We start from the raw sequence: 23,596 nt of genomic DNA, 5'->3' as shown, positions 1-23,596 counted from the left end.
ATTTCCATGCACAATGATTATTATTTTAAGTTAACCTCAAAAGTTTAAGTGGGTTGTTTTTCTTAAGGCTTAGAATCAAAGGAGCACAGTAAAAACGGTGTCAGAGTGGCAATTATTGTTTGCATAGGCCCACCAAAATATGAGGGACATGGAAAGGAAAAGCCTTGGCCTAAATACAAGGAGACCCTACCCCTGAAGTTTCCCAAATACAGGAGTATTTTAAGAAACCAGGATTAGGAAGCACAGTCAGACCTGATAAGGATCGTAATAAGGACTTGTCAAGAACAAAGGCAATTGTTAACTATACCAAAATTATTAACTATACCTTTCTTAGAAGATCAACCCTTTGCTTACTTATAAACACACATTCACTAAGCAAATATTTACTGGCACTAAGAAAGGTATTCAGACTAGGATACGCATCTTTTTTTTTCTTTTTTTTTTTGTTTTGTTTTTTTTTTTGTTTTGTTTTTGGGTCACACCCGGCAGTGCTCAGGGGTTACTCCTGGCTGTCTGCTCAGAAATAGCTCCTGGCAGGCATGGGGGACCATATGGGACACCGGGATTCGAACCAACCACCTTTGGTCCTGGATCGGTTGCTTGCAAGGCAAACACCTCTGTGCTATCTCTCCGGACCCAGGATACGCATCTTTAAAATGTTCATTAGGGGGCCAGAGTAATACCAGAGTGGTAGGGTTTTTGCCTTGCATGCAGCCGACCTGGGTTCGATTGCCAGTATTCCATATGGTCTCCTGAGCCTTCCAGAAGCGATTTCTGTGTGCAGAGTCAGGAGTAACCCTTGAGCGCCACTGGTTGTGGCCCAAAACTAATAATAATAATAATAATAATAATAATAATAATAATAATAATAATAATAATAGTAATAATAATGTTCATCAAAGCCCTTCACATCTATAGCTCCTTTCATTCCAAGAACCCCACATTTTTTAGACTTCTAGTTCCTATTTCTCAGTTTCAATTCTTCTGTAGCAGAAGGGGACGACTTAAAACTCCAAAAGAATTGGTGTCCATGGGGTCAGAGAGATAGCATAGCAATAAGGCGTTTGCCTTGCACAGAGCCAATCCAGGATGGACAGTGGTTCGAATCTCGGCATCCCATATAGTCCCCCATGCCTGCCAAGAGCTATTTCTGAGCACAGAGCTAGGAGTAACCTCTGAGCGCTGCCAGGTGTGACCCAACAACAAAAGTATTGTCGTCCACTTATAACAATTCAGCTTCATGGCTTAGTATGAGTAGAGGGCACCACTGAGCCTTAGGTGGGAAACCCAGCCAGTCTGATTTTTTAAAATTCCAGCTGCTAGACATGTCCTTGCATGTACTAGGACAAGAACTTGGAGATGTCGTGACAGTAATAATATACTTGAGGTTGATGAAAAACACGGAGATGAAGATTGAAAGTCGTATCCACCGGGAAAACTGAAGTGGAAAACGAAGCAGTCTAAAATTATCAGTCTGGGCTGGAGCCATAGCACAGCAGCTACGATGCTTGCCTGACATGTGCCAGATTCCATCCCCAGGATCTTATATCATCTCCTGAGCCAGCCAGGAGTAATTTCTGAGCGCAGAATAAGGAGTGACCCCAAGTGCCACACACACAAGTACCAGTCTGAAGGAGATAAGCTGAGAGAGGTGGAAAAGAAATAAAAAAGTAAAAGGAAATGAAAGAAATGCTTATGAGGCAAGCAAGTTTGGAAGATGAAGACTAAAACTAAAACTAGGAGATGAGAGGACATATGGATTCATTTTAGTGATTAAGCAATGTCATCAGAAACTTTCAATTTCATCTAGAGGTCTAGGAGTCTCTCTGGAGCAACTATTCCTGTAACACAGGGGATGTGCTACATTCTTTCCCCAGGGGAAGAAGAATGCTTCCTAGAGCTCTTCCTTTTTTTTTTTTTTTTTAATCTTTATTTAAGCACCATGATTACAAGCGTGATTGTAGTTGGGTTTCAGTCATAAACAGAGCACCCCCTTCATCAGTGCAGCATCCCCACTACCTCTGCCCCTCCCACCTTCCACACCCCTGCCTGTATACTTTTTTACTTTTTGGGGTTCCACACTGGGAGCACCCATGGCTTTGAGCTCAGAAATCACTCCTGGTAGGCTCTGGGGAACATATGGGATGCTGGGGATCAAACACAGGTCTTTCCTGGGTGAACAGCATGCAAGGCAAACACCCTACCATTGTACAATAGCTCCAGCCCCACTTTTTTTTTCTTTTTGGGCTACACCCTGTGATGCTCAGGGGTTACTCCTGGCTATGTGCTCAGAAATCACTCCTGGGGGGCTGGGCGGTGGCACTAGAGGTAAGGTGCCTGCCTTGCCTGCTCTAGCCTTGGATGGACAGCGGTTCGATCCCCCGGTTTCCCATATGGTCCCCCAAGCCAGGAGCAACTTCTGAGCGCATAGCCAGGAGTAACCCCTGAGCGTCACCGGGTGTGGCCCAAAAACCAAAAAAAAAAAAAAAAAAGAAATCACTCCTGGCCCTGGGGGACCATATGGGTTGCCAGGGGATCAAACCTTGGACCATCCAAGGTTAGCGCATGCAAGCCTAATGCCCTACCACTTGTGCCACTGCTCCGGCCCCTTATTACATAATTTAAAAAAATATTTGGCAGTGCCGGAGATCAAAACTAGGCCTCATACATGCAAGGAAAGTACCATACCACTAAGCTACACTCCTGCCATATATAATTTTCAATGGACGCAGAGTCAGGAGGAATCCCTGAGTGCCTCCGGGTATGGCCCAAAAATCAAAAAAATAAAATAAAAATAAAAATGCTTTGATAAAAATGCCTTTGCACTGTTAAGGGCTTATCTTCCGTTTGTCAAGTGATTCATCTGGTTTTAGGTATTTAGTGACAATCCTATTAGTCACTGTCTCTATTACAACATTGTAAAAAAAAAAAAAGAAGAAAAAGAAAACCAATTAACCCACAAATACATAGTACAAAACAATATAGTCCTCACAGGATGAGTTGCAATGTCACTGAGGTTGGGTCTGTGGTAAAAGATTCAGAAGATAAACATAGCAAGTCATGAACATGTTGAGGACATGTCAGAATTGCAGATATATTTGTTCATGATATTGATCAAAAGTATGAGGGACAAAGGAGAGTCATTGTTTAGAAGAAAGACTATTCTACTTTAACTGATTTCCCTATTTCTAATTATCTCAAGAGATCCCTGAATAGGGTACTAGAGTTACATCCAGAGGCAGTTGAATGCTCCTGTTCTTCTTGGGTTCAATATAGGCCTCACTATAGGTGACAAGTCATCTTGTCGCTATAGCTTCTGCTTTCTTTTTTCCTCTCCCCTACTTTCAAATTACTGCCCTTTACTTGCTTCCCTAACTCATCCTCCCACTGCTCTCTTCCTTAAAATATGTTCCACAGTGTCCTCTAGATATTTATTTCTATTATAAACAAACTCCCCCACATTGTCTTCTCTTTTGTAATTTTCCATCCTGCACTCCCTTTTTATCTTATTCTGAAATTCTTTTGTTTTGTTTTGGAGAACGCCCGGCAATGCTAAGAGGTTACTCCTGGTTTTGTGGCCAAGCATCACTCATGGTATGCTCAGAGAACTATACAGGATGCATGGGAGCAAACACATGTAGCCAGCGTATAAGACAAGCGCTCTACCTGCTGTGCTCTCTCTCACCCTTATCCAGAATTTTTTTTGTTACACCAGAATTGCTCAGGGGTTACTCCAGTCTCTGTACTTAGGAATCACTTCTGGTGGTCCTCCAGAGGACCAAATAGGATGCCAGGAATCAATCTCTGTGGGTCATATGTAGGGCAAGTGCCTCAACTGCTACAGTATTGCTCTGGACCCTATCTTGAAATTTTTTTGGTTTGTTTGTTTTTGGGCTACACCCAGTGACGCTCAGGGGTTACTCCTGGCTCTGTGCTCAGAAATCGCTCCCGGCTTGGAGAACCATATGGGACGCCGGGGGATTGAACTGTGGTCCATCCTAAGCTAGCACGCACAAGGCAGAAACCTTACTGCTTGCACCACTGCTCCGGCTCCACTATCTTGAAATTTTTATTCCTGGTATTACCCTTTGAAAATTAGTGACTTTATAGTTTTCTATAACTTACATATAATAAGAGGCTGGAGGGAATTTTGAATTTTCTAATTTCCACATTGTCTAACTAGTACTTTTCTCAGATAAGCAAAATCCTTCTACTACTTTTCTTATTTTCTTCTTTTTTGAGGGGAGAGTGAGGGCCACACCAGGCAACACTCAAGGGTTAATCCTGGCTCTGCACTCAAAAATTGCCCCTGGCAGACTCGGGGTGCCATAAGGGATGCCAGAATCGAACCCAGGCTGGCTGCATGCAAGGCAAATGTCCTACCACTGCGCTATCACTATGGCCCCACTACTTTTCCTATCCTCTAGTTTATTGTTACTACATACATTTTTTTTATTTTTTATATATTTTGGTTTTTGGGCCACACCCGGCTGTGCTCAGGGATTACTCCTGGCTGTCTGCTCAGAAATAGCTCCTGGCAGGCACGGGGGACCATATGGGACACTGGGATTCGAACCAACCACCTTTGGTCCTGGATCGGCTGCTTGCAAGGCAAACGCCACTGTGCTATCTCTCCGGGCCCTACTACATACATTTTTACAAGCTGATAGTACCCGATTCCTCTCTACCTCTAAACCTCATATTGTGCCAGTACAATAAATAATAAAAAAGTAACATTAAATCTCAGAACCTTATACTTTCATGATTTACTAACTTGTGTATGTGTTCATTTCAGGTCAGCCAGATCTCATACATGACCAGACTAGAAGTTATTTCATAAGGCCAATGTTTTTTTATAAGGCTAATATTTGACTCAAAAATTGTTCTTTAGTTTCCACATCTCCTTAACTTTTACTCTACTACTATTATTATTATTATTTGGTTTTGGGGCCACACCGGGTGATGCTCAGGGGTTACTCCTGACTATGTGCTCAGAAATCACTCCTGGCTTGGGGAACCATATGGGATGCCAGGGGATCGAACCGTGGTCCATCCTGAGTCAGCCGCGTGCAAGGCAAATGCCCGACCACTACACCACCGGTCCAGCCCCGTTAGCACTTCCTTTTTGTTGATAATTGTTTATGTATTAATAAGTACAATAACTTCTTATTAGGGGGCTGGAGATATAGCATGGAGGTAAGGCGTTTGCCTTTCATGCAGAAGGTCATCAGTTCAAATCCCGGCTTCCCATATGGTCCCCCGTGCCTGCCAGGAGCAATTTCTGAGCATGGAGCCAGGAGTAACCCCTGAGCACTGCTGGGTGTGACCCCCCCACCCCCCCCCAAAAAAAAAACTTCTTATTATAGTAAGTCCTTACTTATAAAATGCCTATTATCTCTTATTACCTAGAAATCTGTTTTCTAGTATAAGTAGAGATATGCTTATATCTTTTATTTGATTATTATTGTGTTATTAGGAGATACTACCAGTGGTCTGGGCATGGGGAGATATGTCTGGGCAGTGGGAAATATGCCTTGCCTTGGATTGACCCGAGCGAGGCCTTCTGAATGCAGATTTGTAGGGAGCCCCTTAGAACAGGCAGATTACTTAGGACTTTGTGACTTTGCTCAAAGCAGGTAGCCTCGAGAATTAAATGTAAACATTTAAGGTCACCTTATTTGTATATCCCACCTGCCGGAGATAGATTCCATTATCAGTACATCCTGACCTGATAGAGGCAGATCTCATTATCCGCACATTCCATCTCATTTACTAATGGGTCCTGTTATTTGAACAATCTGGCCTGTTCTATAGATATGAGCAGAACTATGCCCACAAAAAATATATATATAAGCCGGGCCTTGAGTTTAAATAAATTGGAATTGGATTAGGAATTGGCTGGAATCCTTTTCCCACTTTTGTCTGTCTCTGTGTCTGTCTGTGTGTCTTTGTGTTTGCGCCATCTCCCTCCAAGAAAGAATAACTACATCTTAATTGGTGTCCCTGCAGGCAGGGGCACCCACAAAGACTTTACTCCAATCCTTGAAGCAATCTCCCTATTCCACACTTGCCTTTTAAAAAAATTATTATTTGTGGGACTTGGAAGTAAATTGTTTCTATTTTGTTTATTTATTTATTTTTGTTTGTTTTGGGGTCACACCCGGCAGCGCTTAGGGGCTACTCCTGGCTCTACACTCAGAAATCGCCCCTGGCAGGCTTGGTGGACAATATGGGATACTGGGATTTGAACCACCATCCTCCTGCATGCAAGGCAAACACCCTACTACTGTGCTATCTCTCCAGCCTCTTTTTTTTTATTTTTTAATTTGAGGGGGCACACTGTCTGGGATCAAGCACATATAAGACAAAAGCCCTATCTGCTATATTATCTCTCTGGCCACAAAGTCTTCTTTGTGGTTTGTTTGTTTGTTTGTTTGTTTGTTTAGCTTTTAGGCCATCCCCAGCAGCACTCAGGGGCTACTCCTGGCTCTGCACTAAGAAATTACTCCTGTCAAGCACACGGGACCATATGGGTTTCTGGGGATTGAACCAGGGTCACCACATGCAAGGCAAAGCTCTACCCTCTGTGCTTTCTCTCTGGCCCCAAGTCTTTTATTTTTATCTTTAGTTTTTAATACTTTATCATATGACTTGGGGTATATTTGTTTGGTTTGTATATGTGTATGTGTGTGTTTTGTTTGTTTATTCGTTTTTTTGGTCACACTCAGGGATTACTCCTGGCAGGCTTAGGGGACCATATGGATGCTGAGGATCGAATCCAGGTCAGTCCCGGGTAGGCAGCATGCAAGGCAAATGCCTTACCACTGTGCTATCACTTTGGCCCATGGATTTATTTTGTTTGAACTCTTTAAGGCTATTGTAGTCAATGTTTAGCTGCTTTCACAAATTAGGACAGTTCTTGGCTAATGTTTCTCCAGAGAGAGGTTCTCCCTTTTATAATGCAGCTTATTACAATAGTTCTTATAATGCAACTATTGTTTATTTTGATGCAGTCTCATAGAATGCTTAAACTGTTTTTATATATTATAATTTTCTTTACTATTTACTGTTCTGTTTAGGTATTTTTCCACTACCATACTTTTCAGTTCATTACTTGAAAAATGATTCTTTGTTTGCTACTCAATTGTTTCTTTTTTGTTTAATTTAATTTTAGACACTGTTATTCATAGTACTGTTAATGGCAGGGTTTTGTGCATAAAACATTCCAGCACCACACCTTCCACCAGTGTTTGTCTTCCTCCACCATTGTCCCAGTGCCCCTCCTATTCCTATACCCCACCCATGCCCCGTCTTGTCAAGCTTCCTATTAAAGACAAATTCTGGGCATTTGTTATTCCCAATGTTTTATTATATCTGCGGTATGAGGAATGTTTTTATAGCCAACTAGTATTCTATTGTGTATTTATATAATATTTACCATATATCATAGGATTTTGTTTGTTTGGGGGCCACAGCTGGCAGTACCGAGGACTTACACTGGCTCTGTGCTCAGGGATAACTCCTCACAGTGTTCAGGGGACCATTAGGGTGCTGGGGTGTTGAATCTGGATTGGTCACATGAATCCTAGCCCACTGTACTGTCTTCAGCACCTGAACCATAATTTTGTTTTAATCCAATCATATGATATGGTCTTGGTCACTTGGATTATTTTCAGATTTGGGCTATTGTAAATGTAAATGATGCTAGTGAAGTCAGATTTCAAGATGTAGAAGTCACTGGTGAGGTTGGATCCCGGCCAAGCAGAGTACTTACAAAGAAAAATCCACCAGCCACTTTGGGAGAGTAACTCACTTTATTGTAGGTGAAAATGAATATTTATATTAGGGATGAGTAGGGTATAGACTCTGTGTCAGCCAATCAGGTAGGATGTGAGAGGGGATTAAAACAGGGTGGGTGCATGAGGGTAAGGGGATTAGGGAAAGTAGGCTATGTACTCCAGGTTTTAAAACAGGGTGTGTACTTAGAGTAATTAGCTACAGTAAATAGTATTAGGATAAATTTAGGAGTACAACTGTTTGTTCTGAATAGAGTTTTTGGGCTCTTGGGGTAGGTGTCAAGAAATGAAATTGCTGAAATGTATGAAAGCTCAATTCCTACTTTTTTGAGAAGTGTCGACCTATCTAAGTGGTTGTGCTAGTCTACATTCCTATCCTTTCTCCTGCATGTCCAAGACAACACTGGTTAGTTTTGTTCTTAGTGATATTTCAGTCTCATTGCTCTTAAAAAAAAGTTTCTGATTGTTTTGATTTGCATTTCTCTGATAAGTGGTGAAGAGCATTTTTCCGTTTACCTTTGGCCATCTATACTTCCTTCGAGTAAGTTTTTGCCCCCCCCATTTTTTTTTTCATTTTTTTTGGGGGGGGGGCATACCCAGCAGCACTAACTCAAGCTCTCTTGACCACATGGGATGCCAAGGATCAAACCTGGGTTGGAAGTGTGCAAGGCAAATGCCCTACCCCCTGTGCTATCACTCTAGCCCCTATTCTGGTCATTTTTATTTTGTGGTGCAGAAGTGTCTTAGTTTGATAAAGTTCCATTTGTTTATCTTTACCTGCAATGACATTAAATCATTGAAGCTACCCATATTCAATGTCATACAGAGTTCCTTCTATGTCTTGCTCAACAAAATTTATTAGATGAAGTCTAATATTGAGGGTTTTTTTTTGGTTTTGGGGTCACACCCGGCAGTGCTCAGGGGTTACTCCTGGCTCCATGCTCAGAAATCGCTCCTGGCAGGCTCGGGGGACCATATGGGACGCTGGGATTTGAACCGATGACCTTCTGCATGAAAGGTAAACGCCTTACCTCCATGCTATCTCTCCGGCCCCTGATATTGAGGTTTTTAATCCATTTTGATTTAACTTTTGAACAGACTGTTTAAAAAAGGACCTGAGTTAACCATTCTTTTGTATGTTACCAACCAGTTTTCCCATCATCATTTAGCTCTTCTTCCTCATTTCATACTTTTTGCTTCTTTGCCCAAGATTAACTAAGATTAATTAAGGTTTTGCATTCAGGTTCTGAATTATCTTTTACTGGTCTGAGAGTCTGTCCTTATTTGATTATTATATATACTGCTTTTTTATTACTACGGCTTTATTGTACAGTTTGAAGTTAAGGAGAGAAAAATCTCCCATGCTTTGGCTATTAAGTGGGAGATTTATTTTGATATATGGGTTTTTTTTAAGTCATGAATTTTTTAGAATTATGTCACTGCCCATTATTTCTGTTTGAAGTTGTTGTCATTTGTCAGACAGGAACTCTAACTCAGGGCTTCAAGCATACAAGGCAGGCACTCTGCCTCTGAGCAACACCACCAGGTTTTTCTTTTGCTACCAAACCCAAGTTCAGGTGCTCACTGTTTAAAAACAAATTACTTTATTAGTAATAGTATAGAGAGGGGGGAGAGGAGTAGAGGACGAGGGGAGGGGGAGGGGAGGAGAAGAGAAGGGAAGGGAGGAGAGAGGGGGAGGGGGAGGGGAGGAAAGGGGGAAGGAGGGGAAGGGGAGGGAGAGAAAGTTCCAGAGGCAGGCTGGGAGTGGGGGATGGGGACAGGAGGGTCACTAGGAAATTGGTGGTGGGAAATGAACACTAGTGAAGGGATGGCTGTTAGGACATTGTATGACTGAAACTCAACTACTAACTTTTTAACTCTATCTCACAGTGATTTAAAAAGATTTAAAGAAAAGATTGTACCATAAGCATCCATAATACAGTAAATTCTAATCTTAAGAAAAACTTACCAATGAAATAAAGGTTAGGGTGAAGAAAACCAGTTTTATTCAGATACTAGCATGTTGAGAAGATGATGGATTTCTTGTCTCCCACAAACCTGCTTACTCCCAAGGTTGGGCTGAGGGTTCATCTAGGGCTGCTTGAAAAAGTTCAAAGAAAAATAAGTAGCACATCAATGGGAGAGAAAGGCACAGTGAGATAGTACAGCTGGCATTATAGGTTTAATGACCCAGGGAAGGTACACTGTTCCTTGTAAAGTTCCACCTGCAAATGGGCCTGGTTTAACATTAAACACACAATGCATGAGAACTTCCCTTAGGATTGGGAAGTAGGAAAAGGCCAACACAGATGTGAGGTCACCTGGCTGACCTCTAATGCATGGTTGCTTACTTACTATTGCTTGCTCACTTACACTCAGATTTTTTTTTTCACTCAGATTTTTTTTATCTCATTTTTTTTACCTACTGTTCATCTTATTTTATTTAACATAATTGAAACTGTTGTTTTAAGCTACTCTTCAGACAGGCCACTCAGTTAATTACATCTAAACTTTCCCCCAGTTTAAACTTGTGACAGGGGCCAGAGTGCCAGCACAGCGTTAGGGCGTTTGCCTTGCGTGTGGCCAACCCAGATGTACTTCAGTTCGATTTCCAGCAACCCATATGGTCCTCTGAGCTTGCCAGGGGCGATTTCTGAGTGCAGAGCCAGGAGTAACTCCAGAGTGCTGCCAGGTGTGACCCCCTCCCCTCCAAATAAAATAAAAATAAACTTATGACAAATTCCGTCTATTTCCTAATGATGATGATGGTGGTGGTGGTGGTCTTTGAGTTTTGGGGCCACACTTAGAGGTGCTCAGGGCTTACTCCAGGCTCTGTGCACAGGAATCACTCTGTGGACTCTGTAATGACAGGAATCAACATCAGTCTTTAAGCATTAAAAATGTTTTTGTTGGGGCCGGAGAGGTCGTGCTAGAGGTAAGATGTCTGCCTTGCAAGTGCTAGCGTAGGACAGACCATGGTTCGATCCCCCAGCGTCCCATATGGTCCCCCCCAAGCCAGGAGCAATTTCTGAGTGCAAAGCCAGGAGTAACCCCTGAGCGTCAAACGGGTGTGGCCCAAAAACCAAAAAAAAAAAAGTTTTTGTTTTGGGGCCGGCGAGGTGGCGCTAGAGGTAAGGTGTCTGCCTTGCAAGTGCTAGCGGTTCTGTCCCCCGGCATTCCGTATGGTCCCCCCCAAGCCAGGGGCAATTTCTGAGCGCTTAGCCAGGAGTAACCCCTGAGCATCAAACGGGTGTAGTCTGAAAAAATTTAAAAAAAATTTTTTTAAACTATTAAGTATTGAGTTAAAGTTTCTCTTTTTCTTTTTCCTTTTTTTTTTTTTTGGAGGGGGTCACACCCAGCATGCTCAGGGGTTACTCCTGGCTCTGCACTCAGAGATTGACCCCTGGCAGGTTTAGGGGTACTGGGAATAGAACCACTGTCTCCTGGGCTGGCTGCGTACAAGGCAAACGCCCTACTACTGTGCTATTTCTCAGGCCCGACTTATCTAAGTTTTTCCTTGGTTTGCTATGAAGACCTTATATCATATTTATAGGCTGCAGAATATAATGCTACAAGATATACCTAGGACACTTGAGTGTCTATTGCTTTACATATTGACAAGGCTATTTAGGAGATTGAAAATCTAATGCCTACAAGGGGTAGGAGCTGAGCAGTGAACAGCTCACAGGTCCTTGTTGGAAGAAACCAGTAGTTCAAGTACACCAAGGGGCTGCTAGTGTTCGGGTACAAACACGGTTTATTTCCCAGTCACTGTAGGTAGTCTAGTAAGGATCTGCGGTCTAGTCTAGTCTGGTCCAGTAAGGTCTAGTCAAGATCTGTAGGTTCTGCCACCTACAGCTCTTTCCTAGAAGTGCAGCCAGAAGGAAGCAATCCAGTAGTTCCCATTTGGATTGCGGTCAAACTGCAGGCTTTCAAATAGGTGCAATAGGGAAGTGATTCTCAAAGTTTATTGATGCTGCTGATTAAAAAAAAAAAATGGGGGGAGGTCCAGAACAATAGTACAGTAGGTAAGGCACTCACATTGCATATGACTTGGGTACAATCCCTGGCACTCCATCTGACCCCCAAATCCTGCAAGGAACAGAGCCAGGAGTAAGTCTTGAGTACCACAGGTTGTGGCCAGAAAACAAAATAAGGGGCCTGGAAGGTGGCGCTAGAGGTAAGGTGTCTGCCTTGCAAGCGCTAGCGTAGGACGGACCGCGGTTCGATCCCCCAGCGTCCCATATGGTCCCCCCAAGCCAGGGGCGATTTCTGAGCGCATAGCCAGGAGTAAACCCTGAGCGTCAAATGGGTGTGGCCCCCCCCAAAAAAAAACAAAACAAAACCGAAAACAAACAAACAAAAACCTAAATCAAAACAAAACAAAAATGCTCCTCTTATAAACTGTTTTTAATACCTGCGCTCTTAGCTCTTATAAGAGCAGGTGGCATTCTAGGTGAGCACATTCTCAGCAATGGCATGGCTAGAACAGATGCTCTTTGAAATGCCAGGAAGGATGCAGAGAGGGCTCTTGCTAACGAGAAGAACACTGGTGTCACTGGTGTAACTTGCATTTCAACCAACAAGCTCCACTAGTGAGTCTCCTGGCCAAAAACTCTGGGGGGAGGTCACAGGCTAAATTGTCGATACATTGCAGGACGTCTGTCCCTGCAGCCCTCTCTCCTAGCTGGTTTGCTCCCTGAAGGTTGACTGTGGATCTCTGCTCCCCATTGACCTGCTGCTCTCAGAGGAAAACTTCTTGTCTTGCTTTTCTTGTTTTTTTGTTTTGTTTTGTTTTGTTTTGTTTTGTTTTTCGGACCACACCCGTTTGATGCTCAGGGGTTACTCCTGGCTAAGTGCTCAGAAATTGCCCCTGGCTTGGGGGGACCCTATGGGATGCCGGGGGATCGAACCGCGGTCCTTCCTTGGCTAGCGCTTGCAAGGCAGACACCTTACCTCTAGCGCCACCTCGCCGGCCCCTTGTCTTGCTTTTCTGCTCTGGTAACCTGTCCCCCTTTCACAGGTCCCACGTGTCTTGCTTTTCTGCTCTGATAACCTGTCCCTCTCTCACAGGTCCTATGGTCCTGGAGACACGCAGGTGATCTTATTAAAAGTTGTAAGAAAAAAAATGTCTCAAAAAAAAAAAAAAAAAGAAAAAAAGTCTCGACACTCTGACTTCTCTCACCTGCTCTTCCTAAAATGGCACTGTTTCTGAAAGGCCACTTGTCTTTTTGCAGGAATCTCTCTTCCATTTTGCTGTTAATTAATTCATTTGTTATAACCTACAAGCCTAGACATTTGCGAGTTGGCACACGATGATCATCATTTCCAAAGAAAGCTCTTGGAGGGCCAGTACTTAGACATCAAAGTTGATGTTGCTTATTCATCAAAGTGAGCAAAACCATGTCAGCTGACTGGTCCAGGATTTACTGCACTTCAGCTTTGGCAGGAGGGACAATCTACCATAAAGAACAGAGGCAAAACAGAAGGCAGTTATGTGCAACACAGACCTGAGAAAGAGCATGTGGACAAAGATGCTATTCAGGGAATAAAAGCTTGCAATGATACTTCCCAGTTTAGTTCTCTTCTCGCCCTGAGAACTATCTATCTGGGCAGGATAGATTCCAGGACTGGCCTTGACTTTGTGTCCAGAAGATAAGGTAGAAGAGTGTCTTTTACTTCAGTTTCTCCATATTATTTAATTATGATAAGATGCCTGAGTTGAATCCAGGACCTCATACATGAGAGGTGTGCACCCTATTGCAGAGCTATATTCCATGTCTGCATGAATAATTTAGGGAAATGAGGGGAGTAGAAGAGCCTGGTGTCTTTATTCAAGACCAGAGCTTACACCTGTTTCTATGTGCAGGGATCTCTCCTGGTGGTACTCTGAGGACCATATGCAGCGTCATGGAATGCAAGGCAAGTACCTTGACCTATGTTAATCCTGGGCCCTCAGTTATTTTATTTGTATTTATTTCCTTTTGGGGGGGTTGGGTCACACCCAGCAGTGCTCAAGGGTCACTCCTGGCTCTGTGCTCAGAAATCACCTCTGGCAGGCTCGGGGGACCACATGGGATGCTGGGATTCAAACCACTGTCCTTCTGCATGCAAGGCAAACGTTTTACTTTCATGCTATCTCTCCGACCCTTTATTTGTATTTCTGTCATAACCAAATATATCTAAATCTATTTCTTGTCTATACTTCTGTTTGTTTGTTTTTTTTTGGGTCACATCCAGCGGTGCTCAGGGGTTACTCCAGGCTCTGTGCTCAGAAACTGCTCCTGGCAGGCACAGGGGATCATATGGGATCCATGAATTCCATGATTCCAGGATTTGAACCACCTTTGTCCTGAATCAGCTGTGTTCAAGGCAAACACCCTACCCCTGTGCTATCTCTCCGGCCCCTCTTGTCTATACTAAGCCTCCCAAGCAGTGCTTAGGGAAAACATACTTAGCAGTGCTCAAGGAACTATGTGTTACTGTGGTTCAAACTCAAGCTCTCTGCTATTGAAATAGCCTTTGAGCTATTTCCCAAAAATAAAAACAAGGAGATTAGAATATGGCCTAGTGGGACCACTTGGTGAGGGCATTAGCCTTGCAGCCAACTGACCCGTGTTAGATCTCCAGCATCCATATGGCCCCCCCCCCAAGCCTGCCAGGAATAATTTCTGAGTGCAGAATCATGAGTAACCCCTGAGCATGTCTGGGTGTGGTGGTTCAAATCCCGGAATCCCATATGGTCCCCCGAAGCCTGCCAGGAGCGATTTCTGAGCGTACAGCTAGGAGTAACCCCTGAGCGCTGCCAGGTGTGACCCAAAAACCAAACCAAACCAAACCAAACAAAATAAAAAAGAAGATGGCCTAGTGACTAACATCCCTACCTTGCAAAGAAAAGTCTACTAGTTCAATCTCAAATGCTGCAAATGAACCTCTGCAAATGAGGCAGCTCTGTTGTTTGTGACCCCAGGTACCAAAAACAATCTTGAGTCTCACTATAGTGTGTGACTGTGTGAGTACCAAAACTAAAGAATGTGTGACTCCTAGTGAGCGCCACAAATAAAAAGTTGTTGGGGGGGGGGACCGGAGTGGTGGCGCAGTGGTAAGGCGTTTTACTACAAGAAAGAACTATTCCTTTGTGGATATATACCACAGTTTCTGTTCTTGGGCACTTGGGTTGATTCCAGATCTTGGCTATTGTAAACAGCACTGCAATCAACAAAGGAGCACAAAATCTTTTCAAAATATAATTTGGGGTTTCTTTGGTAAATACCAAGCAATGAAATTTTTGAGTTATCTGAAAGTGTAATTCTTATTTATTTATTTATTTATTTATTTTTGGTTTTTAGGTCACACCTGGCTGCACTCAGGGGTTACTCCTGGCTCTACACTCAGAAATTGCTCCTGGCAGGCTCAGGGGACTATATGGGATGCCGGGATTTGAACTATCGACCTACTGCATGCAAGGCAACTGCTTTACCACTATGCTATCTCTCTGGCCCCTGAAAGTGTATTTCTTAATTTTATTTTATTATTATTTTTTTGGGGGGGCCGCACCTGGCGGCACTCATGGGTTATTTCTGACTCTGTGCTCAGAAATTGCTCCTGGTAAGCTCAGAGGAACATATAGGGTGCTGAGAATTGAGCCCAGGTTGGCAGTGTGCAAGACAAATGCTGTACTACTGTGCTGTCACTCCGGTTCCATAATTTTTTGTTTGTTTGTTTTTTGGGCCACACCCAGTGATGCTCAGGGGTTGGTTATTCCTGGCTATGTGCTCAGAAATCATTTCTGGCTTGGGGAACAATATGGGGCATCAAACCACAGTCCATCCTAGGTTAGCTCATGCAAGGCAAATGCCCTACCGCCTGCGACACCACTTCAGCTCCTGGCCCCACAATTCTTAATTTTTTTAGAAGTCTCCAATACGGGGCCGGGCGGTGGCGCTAAAGGTAAGGTGCCTGCCTTGCCTACGCTAGCCTCGGACGGACCGCGGTTCGATCCCCCGGCGTCCCATATGGTCCCCCCAAGCCAGGAGCGACTTCTGAGCACATAGCCAGGAGTAACCCCTGAGCGTTACTGGGTGTGGCCCAAAAACCAAAAAAAAAAAAAAAAAAAAGAAGTCTCCAATACAATTTTCCACAGAGATACAAGCCCCATATCTATAAAATTTATTAAATAAAAAAATCAATAGAATCTATATCAACAAAATAAAAATTAACATACAATTACAAAGTTAGCACTGGTTAGATTTAATACTTTTTTTTTTTTTTTTTTTGTGGTTTTTGGGTCACACCCGGCAGTGCTCAGGGGTTATTCCTGGCTCCAGGCTCAGAAATTGCTCCTGGCAGGCACGGGAGGACCATATATGGGACGCCGGGATTCGAACCGATGACCTCCTGCATGAGAGGCAAACGCCTTACCTCCATGCTATCTCTCCGGCCCCAGATTTAATACTTTTTTTTTTTTTTTTGCTTTTTGGGCCACACCCGGTGACGCTCAGGGGTTACTCCTGGCTATGCGCTCAGAAGTCCCTCCTGGCTTGGGGGACCATATGGGACACCAGGGGATTGAACCGAGGTCTGTCCAAGGCTAGCGCAGGCAAGGCAGGCACCTTACCTCTAGCGCCACCGCCTGGCCCTAGATTTAATACTTAAATGCTCATTTATTTTTGTTTGTTTGTTTTGTTTTTGGGCCACACCCGTTTGACACTCAGGGGTTAGTTCTGGCTATGCGCTCAGAAATCGCCCCTGGTTTGGGGGGACCATATGGGATGCCAGGGGATCAAACCTCGGTTCATCCTACGCTAGCGCTTGCAAGGCAGACACCTTACCTCTAGAGCCACCTTCCCGGCCCCAAATGCTCATTTATTGGCAATTCATATGAAACAAACAAGCACACAAGGGCTGGAGCATAGCACAGCAGGAAGGTGTTTGCCTTGCAGGTGGACAACCCTGATGAACCTTGTTCAATTTCCGGCATTCCATATGGTTCCCCAAGCCTGCCAAATGCAATTTCTGAGTGCAGAACCAGGAGTAACCCCTGAGTGCTGCCACATGTGACCCAAATTCTGCCCCACCCCCCCCCCAAAAAAAAAACAGAAAGAGAAAGAACTGCAGGTAGATGGAATTCTTTTTTTTTTTTTTTTTTGGTTTTTGGGCCACACCCAGCATTGCTCAGGGGTTACTCCTGGCTGTTTGCTCAGAAATAGCTCCTGGCAGGCACAGGGGACCATATGGGACACCGGCATTTGAACCAACCACCTTTGGTCCTGGATCGGCTGCTTGCAAGGCAAATGCCACTGTGCTACCTCTCCGGACCCATAGATGGAATTCTTAAATTGAATAAGTTAGAGACCACATATCTAGGAGAGGAATTCCAGGGGTGACTGGACATTGTACTTTACAACAATTGTCAGTAAACTGCATGTGATCAGAGCCAATAATTGGGGATGAGAAAAAGAAATGTAAAACATAACTGAATATGCTGAATATGCCAGTTTTAGTGGCTGACTTCTTTAGGAACTTTTTAGAAGCAGCCCAGGCCACCTCCCCCAGGGCCTTGGTACTTCCAAAAGTCCCAGCAACCATGCCCATAATCCAAAACCTTACTCCATGTCTTCCCAAGGGGCCAACACCATACACTGGCCTAACTCTCCAAAGAGAGTCACTGCTAGCAGCAAAAACTCATGGATATACGGTCTTGCAGTTGATCTCACTAGGCACGCAGTGAGGAGGGTAGGGCAAGTCCCTCACTTTGTTAAAACCTTGGAAACGGCACACAGGAAAAAAAAAAGTAAACTGAATAAATAATAAACATTTAATATATAAAACAAAATGTAGGCTGGGACCAATTACTTTCAGATTAGAGCCAATTTCTTTCTATTCCATATCACAGGAGTGGAAATGAGACTCAGCAGGTTTAGGGGGATAAGTGGATCCTCTTCCATCATGGTCAGTTTACGGAGAATGCACACATGATTTAACAGGCCTCTCTATCCCTCTCAGTTCATTGCACGCATATGTAGGATGTAACAGTGACACATTAACATTCAGATTGAGTTCCAACTTAAAAGATGGTCTTAGTTCCTTTCCTTTTTTTTTTTTTTAATATATATATCTTTGCTGCTGTGATAATCGGGGATTTCCACACACAGGGTTCCAGGCATACACACTTGAACATGGCCTCTGTGGGTTCCAAATAGCAATGATACTGGAGCACCCCTTGGTGTGTGGCATGGTAATAGAGATTGAATTCATGGTGTCATGCTTATCTCAATGGCTTTATCAACAGGCTCCCTGAATTTCTGTTTTTATGGAAGCTAAGATTTGTATCTTTATCCTGTGTAAGGAGGCATCTTTCCCTTATGGTCTGAGGCTGCTGCCAGAGGTTTAAAAGTCCTTTCACAGGTGCTGCAGTTCCATTCTCCAGCCCACTGGCCACTCATCCTCACCTTCAAAACAAAGAAAATTTGTGATATTAGAAAGGTAATTTTCTACTCCTTTAATATCAGAGGCAATGCCCAGTATGCAATGTCTAGTGTCACTACCAGTCCTTGGGACTTGATGTTGCATTGTATTAGTTCAATTTTAGGTGCAAGTAAAATATGAAGCTGAAATACACACACACTCACATACTTTAACATTTTACTTAATATGCTCCTTAACCTTTGTGATATCTCTCTGGCTCCACTCCACTTCTCTTTTTTTAAAAACCTTGCTCAGCAGAAACCATTATTTTTATTTTTTTTTTTGTTTTTGTTTTTGTTTTTGTTTTTTGGGCCACACCCGGTAACGCTCAGGGGTTACTCCTGGCTATGCGCTCAGAAGTTGCTCCTGGCTTGGGGGACCATATGGGACACCGGTGAATCGAACCGCGGTCCGTCCAAGGCTAGCGCAGGCAAGGCAGGCGCACCTTACCTTTAGCGCCACCGCCCGGCCCCCAGAAACCATTATTAATGGGAAAACCTGACTTATTTGAGCTAAAATTTAGATATAAAGGTCCTTATTTGGGGCAAAAGCAATAGTACAGTGGGTAGGGTGTGTGCCTGGCACACAGACAACTCTGGTTCAATCTGCGGCAACCTATATGGTCTCCTCAGCATTGCCAAAATTAATTTCTGAGTGTAGATCCAGGAATAACACCCTGAGCACTACCAGGTATGGTTCAAAAAACAAAACATAACAGAACAAAGAAAGAAAGTTCTGCTTGACAGACAGGAAAAAATACATTATTCAACCAAACCTGGGATGGAGCATCATGAGAAAGAAACAAAAGGCTGCAATAATTTGCTGGCTGACTCAGTAAAGGAGGAGCCACAGATAATATGAATTTTTTTCAAGTACTTGTATAAGTTTCAGATAATCTTTCTGTACAAACTCAGAAAGTGGATTTCAGTCTATCTTTAACGTTTTCCAAAAGATGATTTCAAAAGACCATGTCCATGTTAAGATGTCGCTAGACACAAACTCTCCAGAAACAGGAACAAGTGAAAGTAAAGAAAGTTTACTCAGCTCAGCTCTGAGGACTCTTGAGCCAAAGTGACTTCAAGAGCCCAGAGCATCTTTTATACACATTTGTTATATACTCTTCCTTACACAGGGCTGGGTAGAGACAAGGCCACATTTTTACCTTATCTGAATCAAAGCAGAAGTACAGAGCAAATGTAACTATTAGGGTGTTCTGACCAGATGCATCATGTCTTTGAGCTTGTCTGCTTGTTATCATCCAGTTCTTGGTTCCCTAGCAACCGGGGGTAGGGAGGGACTTCTGATCTCATTTCAGGTACTGAGTGACCCTGGTCTCCATTTTGTTTTCCCTAAGTTCAGGCCTGAACAGTACAATGACATTGCTCTGGTTCACAGTCCAGGGTTCAAAGCTCTGATTTGAGATCAAGAACTGCTTTTTTTGAGGCCTGTTGGGGAATTCAGTTTATTAGTTTATGAATAAAATATTACATCATTACATCGCTGTGTCCTTGATAACATTTTTATTTCTTCACAAAAAAAGTATCTTTTTGTGGCTTCATAGAAAATCATTTCAAAGTTACTTTTAAAAGTCTGAGTTCTCTTTGACCAAGATGGCAATTTTTTGTGCGATTGCAATTGTGCTTCTAGACCAAACAAGTAAGTTAACAAATGATGATAACAAAGGGAGACGAGGAAACAGAAAGATTTTGCAGATAAATTGTGTGGACAAGTATATTTTGTTACTGGGGAAGAATTCCATTGCTCTGTCAGCTGTGCTTTTGTGAGCCTGTCATTCTGACAACCACAATTAAAGTTTGCTCTTCCTCTTGTCAATGGAACTGAATGGTTGTACTCTGGGCGCCCATCAGTTACACATTCGAAAATAGGACTGATATTATGAAACTTTAGAATCTGGGCAGAAGCTTGTTCTCTCTTTAAAAAAAAGAACACTCATATGATCCATCAATTTCCCTCCTGTTCATCTATCCAAGAACAGTAAAACATTAATCTACAAGGACATATACATATATGTTCATTAGTCAACATTTGGAAAAAACCCAAATGCTCAAAAACAGATGAGTGGATAATGAAATTGTGGTCTGCATAACTGGAGCACTACTCAGCTATGAGGCAAAATAAAATAATGTAGTTTGTTGTGTTCTGGATGGAGTTGGAGAGTTTCATGTTAATTGAAGTGAGTCATAAGGAAAAAGCTAGTCATAGGACTATCTCATTCATATATAGAGGATAAGGAAACAAAGCCAGGGATTAGACAGTTCACAATGGAAACAAATCCAGAGATATTGTAAACAGAATAGCCAACTGGGATAGCAAAATAGTGGGCCTGGGACACAGAGGACCTTGGGACAGTAATGGCAGCTTATTGACACTGGTGATGGGGGAGAGTAGCAGTGCAAGTATAAAACAGTACTATGGAAACTGTTGTAAGTCATGTTACCTCAGTAAAAACAAAACAAAACCTCCTTAGTACCAAAAGAAAAGATAGTGGTGATCTTATTTTTAAGTTTTAAATGCTGTTTATAATCCGGGTTATATACATACATACAGAGGATTCCAAATAGCTGTTTCCTTTTTGTGTTTAGTTTTACTGTTTTAAGAACTTATTCTGGGGGCCAGAGCAATAGCACAGCAAGTAGGGCATTTATTTGCCTTGCACAATACTGACCAGTGTTCGACATCCCCTATGGTTTCTGCCAAGAATGATTTTATTTTTTTATTTAAAACTTCTTAAATTTTATTTGATTAAATACCATTGTGATTTTCATAGTTCAGTTTCAGACATACTGATTTAAATCTGAATTGGTGGGGTCAGTCCCACCACCAGTATTTACCTCCTTCCACCATATTCCCAGGATGTATCCCGTACTACTCCCTCTCCCAGATCCCCAGACTGCCAGTATAACAAGCCCATTTTAAGTTTAGATTGTTTAAGTTTGGGTCTCTTGATTCTATTGTGTTGCCTTGGCTTGGATGTTTAGTTATGTCCTTTTGTTTTTGTTTTTGTTTTGTGCCATACCTGGCAGTGCTCAGGGGTTACTCCTGGCTTTATGTGCAGAAATCGCTCCTGGCAGGCTCGGGGGACCATATGGGTTGCCAGGAATCAAACCTAGGTCTATCCTGGGTTGGCTTCATGCAAGGCAGATGCCCTACCACTGTGCTATCTCTCCGACTCCTAGTTCTGTCCTTTTTCACACTACCAATGCACCTGAGACCACTTGGCTCTTGGCCCCATCCTCTATATTTGTGTTTCTCCTCTTCCACTAAGTTTTTTTTTCCTTCTTCTCACTATGCTCTGGGCTAAGGGTGTTCAAGACAACTCCCATTTAGACCATTGCATTTCTTCATGCAGTTATTCTAAATACCACATATAAGTGATATCATTCTGTATTTATCCTTCTTCTTTTGGTTTATTTCATTTCACATAATATCTTCCAGTTTCATCCATGTTGAGGCAAATTGCATAACTGCATCATTTCTTACAGCTATGCAGCATGCAGCATTCCATTGTATGCATGTACCAAATTTCATGATTTATTCTTCTGTTGTTGAACATCTAGATTGATTCCAAATTTTTTGGTTTTTATTTTTGGGCCACACCCGGTGATGCTCAAGGGTTACTGCTAGCTCTGGCTCTGTGCTCAGAAATCACACTGGTTTGGGGAACCATATAGGATGCCGGGGGATTGAACCAAGGTCCATTCTAGGTCAGCCACATGCAAGGCAAACGCCCTACCGCTGCACCACTACTCCGGCCCCTGAATACAAATCTTAACTATCGAACTGAGTGTTGCAATGAAGAGCGGTGTGCATACACATCCTTTTGGATGAATGATTTTTTTTCTTCTGCCAAGAATAATTTCTGAGTGTAAATCCAGGAGTATCCCCTGAGTGCTGTTGGGTGTGGCCCAAACCACCCCCTCAAAAGAAGGAACTCATTCTTTCTACTAGAATTAATGTAGGATATGCATCATGTTTCTAATTTTAAATGCTGGCTCTGATTTTGAAAGCGAGGCCCTTGATTTCCGGTGCTAGGAACTGAGTGTTTGCAAACACATAACGACACACAGATTTCCTAAGGCAGTTTTCTGCTTTTCATTAGCTAGAGATTTCAGTAAATGTCCTTATTAAAAGGAATTATGATTTCTTTTTATTTCTCCTTTTTTTTTTCAGGAGAGAGCACGAACGCAGTCCCCCACTACTACAAATAATGAAGTCGAGTTTCCCACATTTGGGGAAATGGAGGGGTCAGCACACCCGGAGTGCAATGGGTGAGCCTCGCCCTAGGGAAACCACCCTTGTGATCATGGTATCTCCCCTGCCAGGTAAGTATTTCTCTTTATTTTTAATTTATTTATAAATATATATTTTTTCCTGTTTAGGCCACACGTGGCAGTGTACAGTGTTTACTCCTAACTGCTCTCAGGTGTCATTTCTGGAGGGGTTCAAGGGACCATCTGTGGTGCTAGGAATTGAATTTGGGATGGTCACCAATGTATTATCTACAGTGCCCAACCAACTATTATCACTCTGACCAACAAAATATGATTTCTTAAAAAAGAAAGAAAATATGTGAGGTCCTGGTTTTGTCTTCAGCACCACAAAAGTTACATAGCTCAGCCTTAGATGCTGGATCTTATTCTAGTACTCTTTTATTTTATTTTTATTTTTGGTTTTCAGACCACACTCGGTGATGCTCAGGGGTTACACCTGGCTCTGCGCTCAGAAATTGTTCCTGGCTCGGGGGATTGATTATGTAGGATGCCAGAGATCGAACCCAGGTCCTTCCTGGGTCAGCCGCGTGCAAGGCAAACACCCTACCGCTATGCTATTGCTCCGGCTCCATATTTCAAGGCTCTTAACCTTTGTTTAAAATAGTTTCAGAGCTGTTAGCTGGTATAGTTAAAGGTAAGGAGAAAAAGCCATGATTCCTGCTTTTATCAAACAGGGAATCTATTGAATTTTCACATAATAAGTAAAACTTTTTTAGAGTTTAGTAATTTTTGTATGGGTGTGAGTATTCTAGGCTGTTGGAATGTGGATATACTAATTACTAATCCCCATTATTGCTTTTATTTACTCCACATGTGTTCTAAAAATATCTTGCTATTATATTAAGTTGCACAGCATGATAACATGAAATGGACAACAAATGTTTTGCTCTTATTGTTTGTATTATTAATTGGGGAAGATACAAACAAAAAGAACTAGAATTTCGCTACCATTTTTGTTTGTTTTTTGGGTCACCCCCGGCAGCTCTCAGGGGTTACTCCTGGTTCTGCGCTCAGAAATTGCTCCTGGCAGTTTCGGGGACC

At 42.8% G+C, this 23,596-nt stretch overlaps 1 non-coding gene across 1 annotated transcript; it reads right to left on the bottom strand.

Moving 5' to 3' along the window:
* Nucleotides 1-22,451: 22,451 nt before the first annotated feature.
* LOC126029380 (U1 spliceosomal RNA) lies at nucleotides 22,452-22,614 on the bottom strand. Its single transcript, XR_007502995.1, has one exon. It is a non-coding gene; the product is annotated as a U1 spliceosomal RNA (small nuclear RNA).
* Nucleotides 22,615-23,596: the final 982 nt, after the last annotated feature.

The sequence above is a fragment of the Suncus etruscus genome, chromosome 1 (assembly GCF_024139225.1).
Source record: "Suncus etruscus isolate mSunEtr1 chromosome 1, mSunEtr1.pri.cur, whole genome shotgun sequence".
Classification (NCBI taxonomy): Eukaryota; Metazoa; Chordata; class Mammalia; order Eulipotyphla; family Soricidae; genus Suncus; species Suncus etruscus.
The sequence above is the reverse complement of the archived record's forward strand: the minus strand, read 5'-3'. Positions and strand labels throughout refer to the sequence as shown.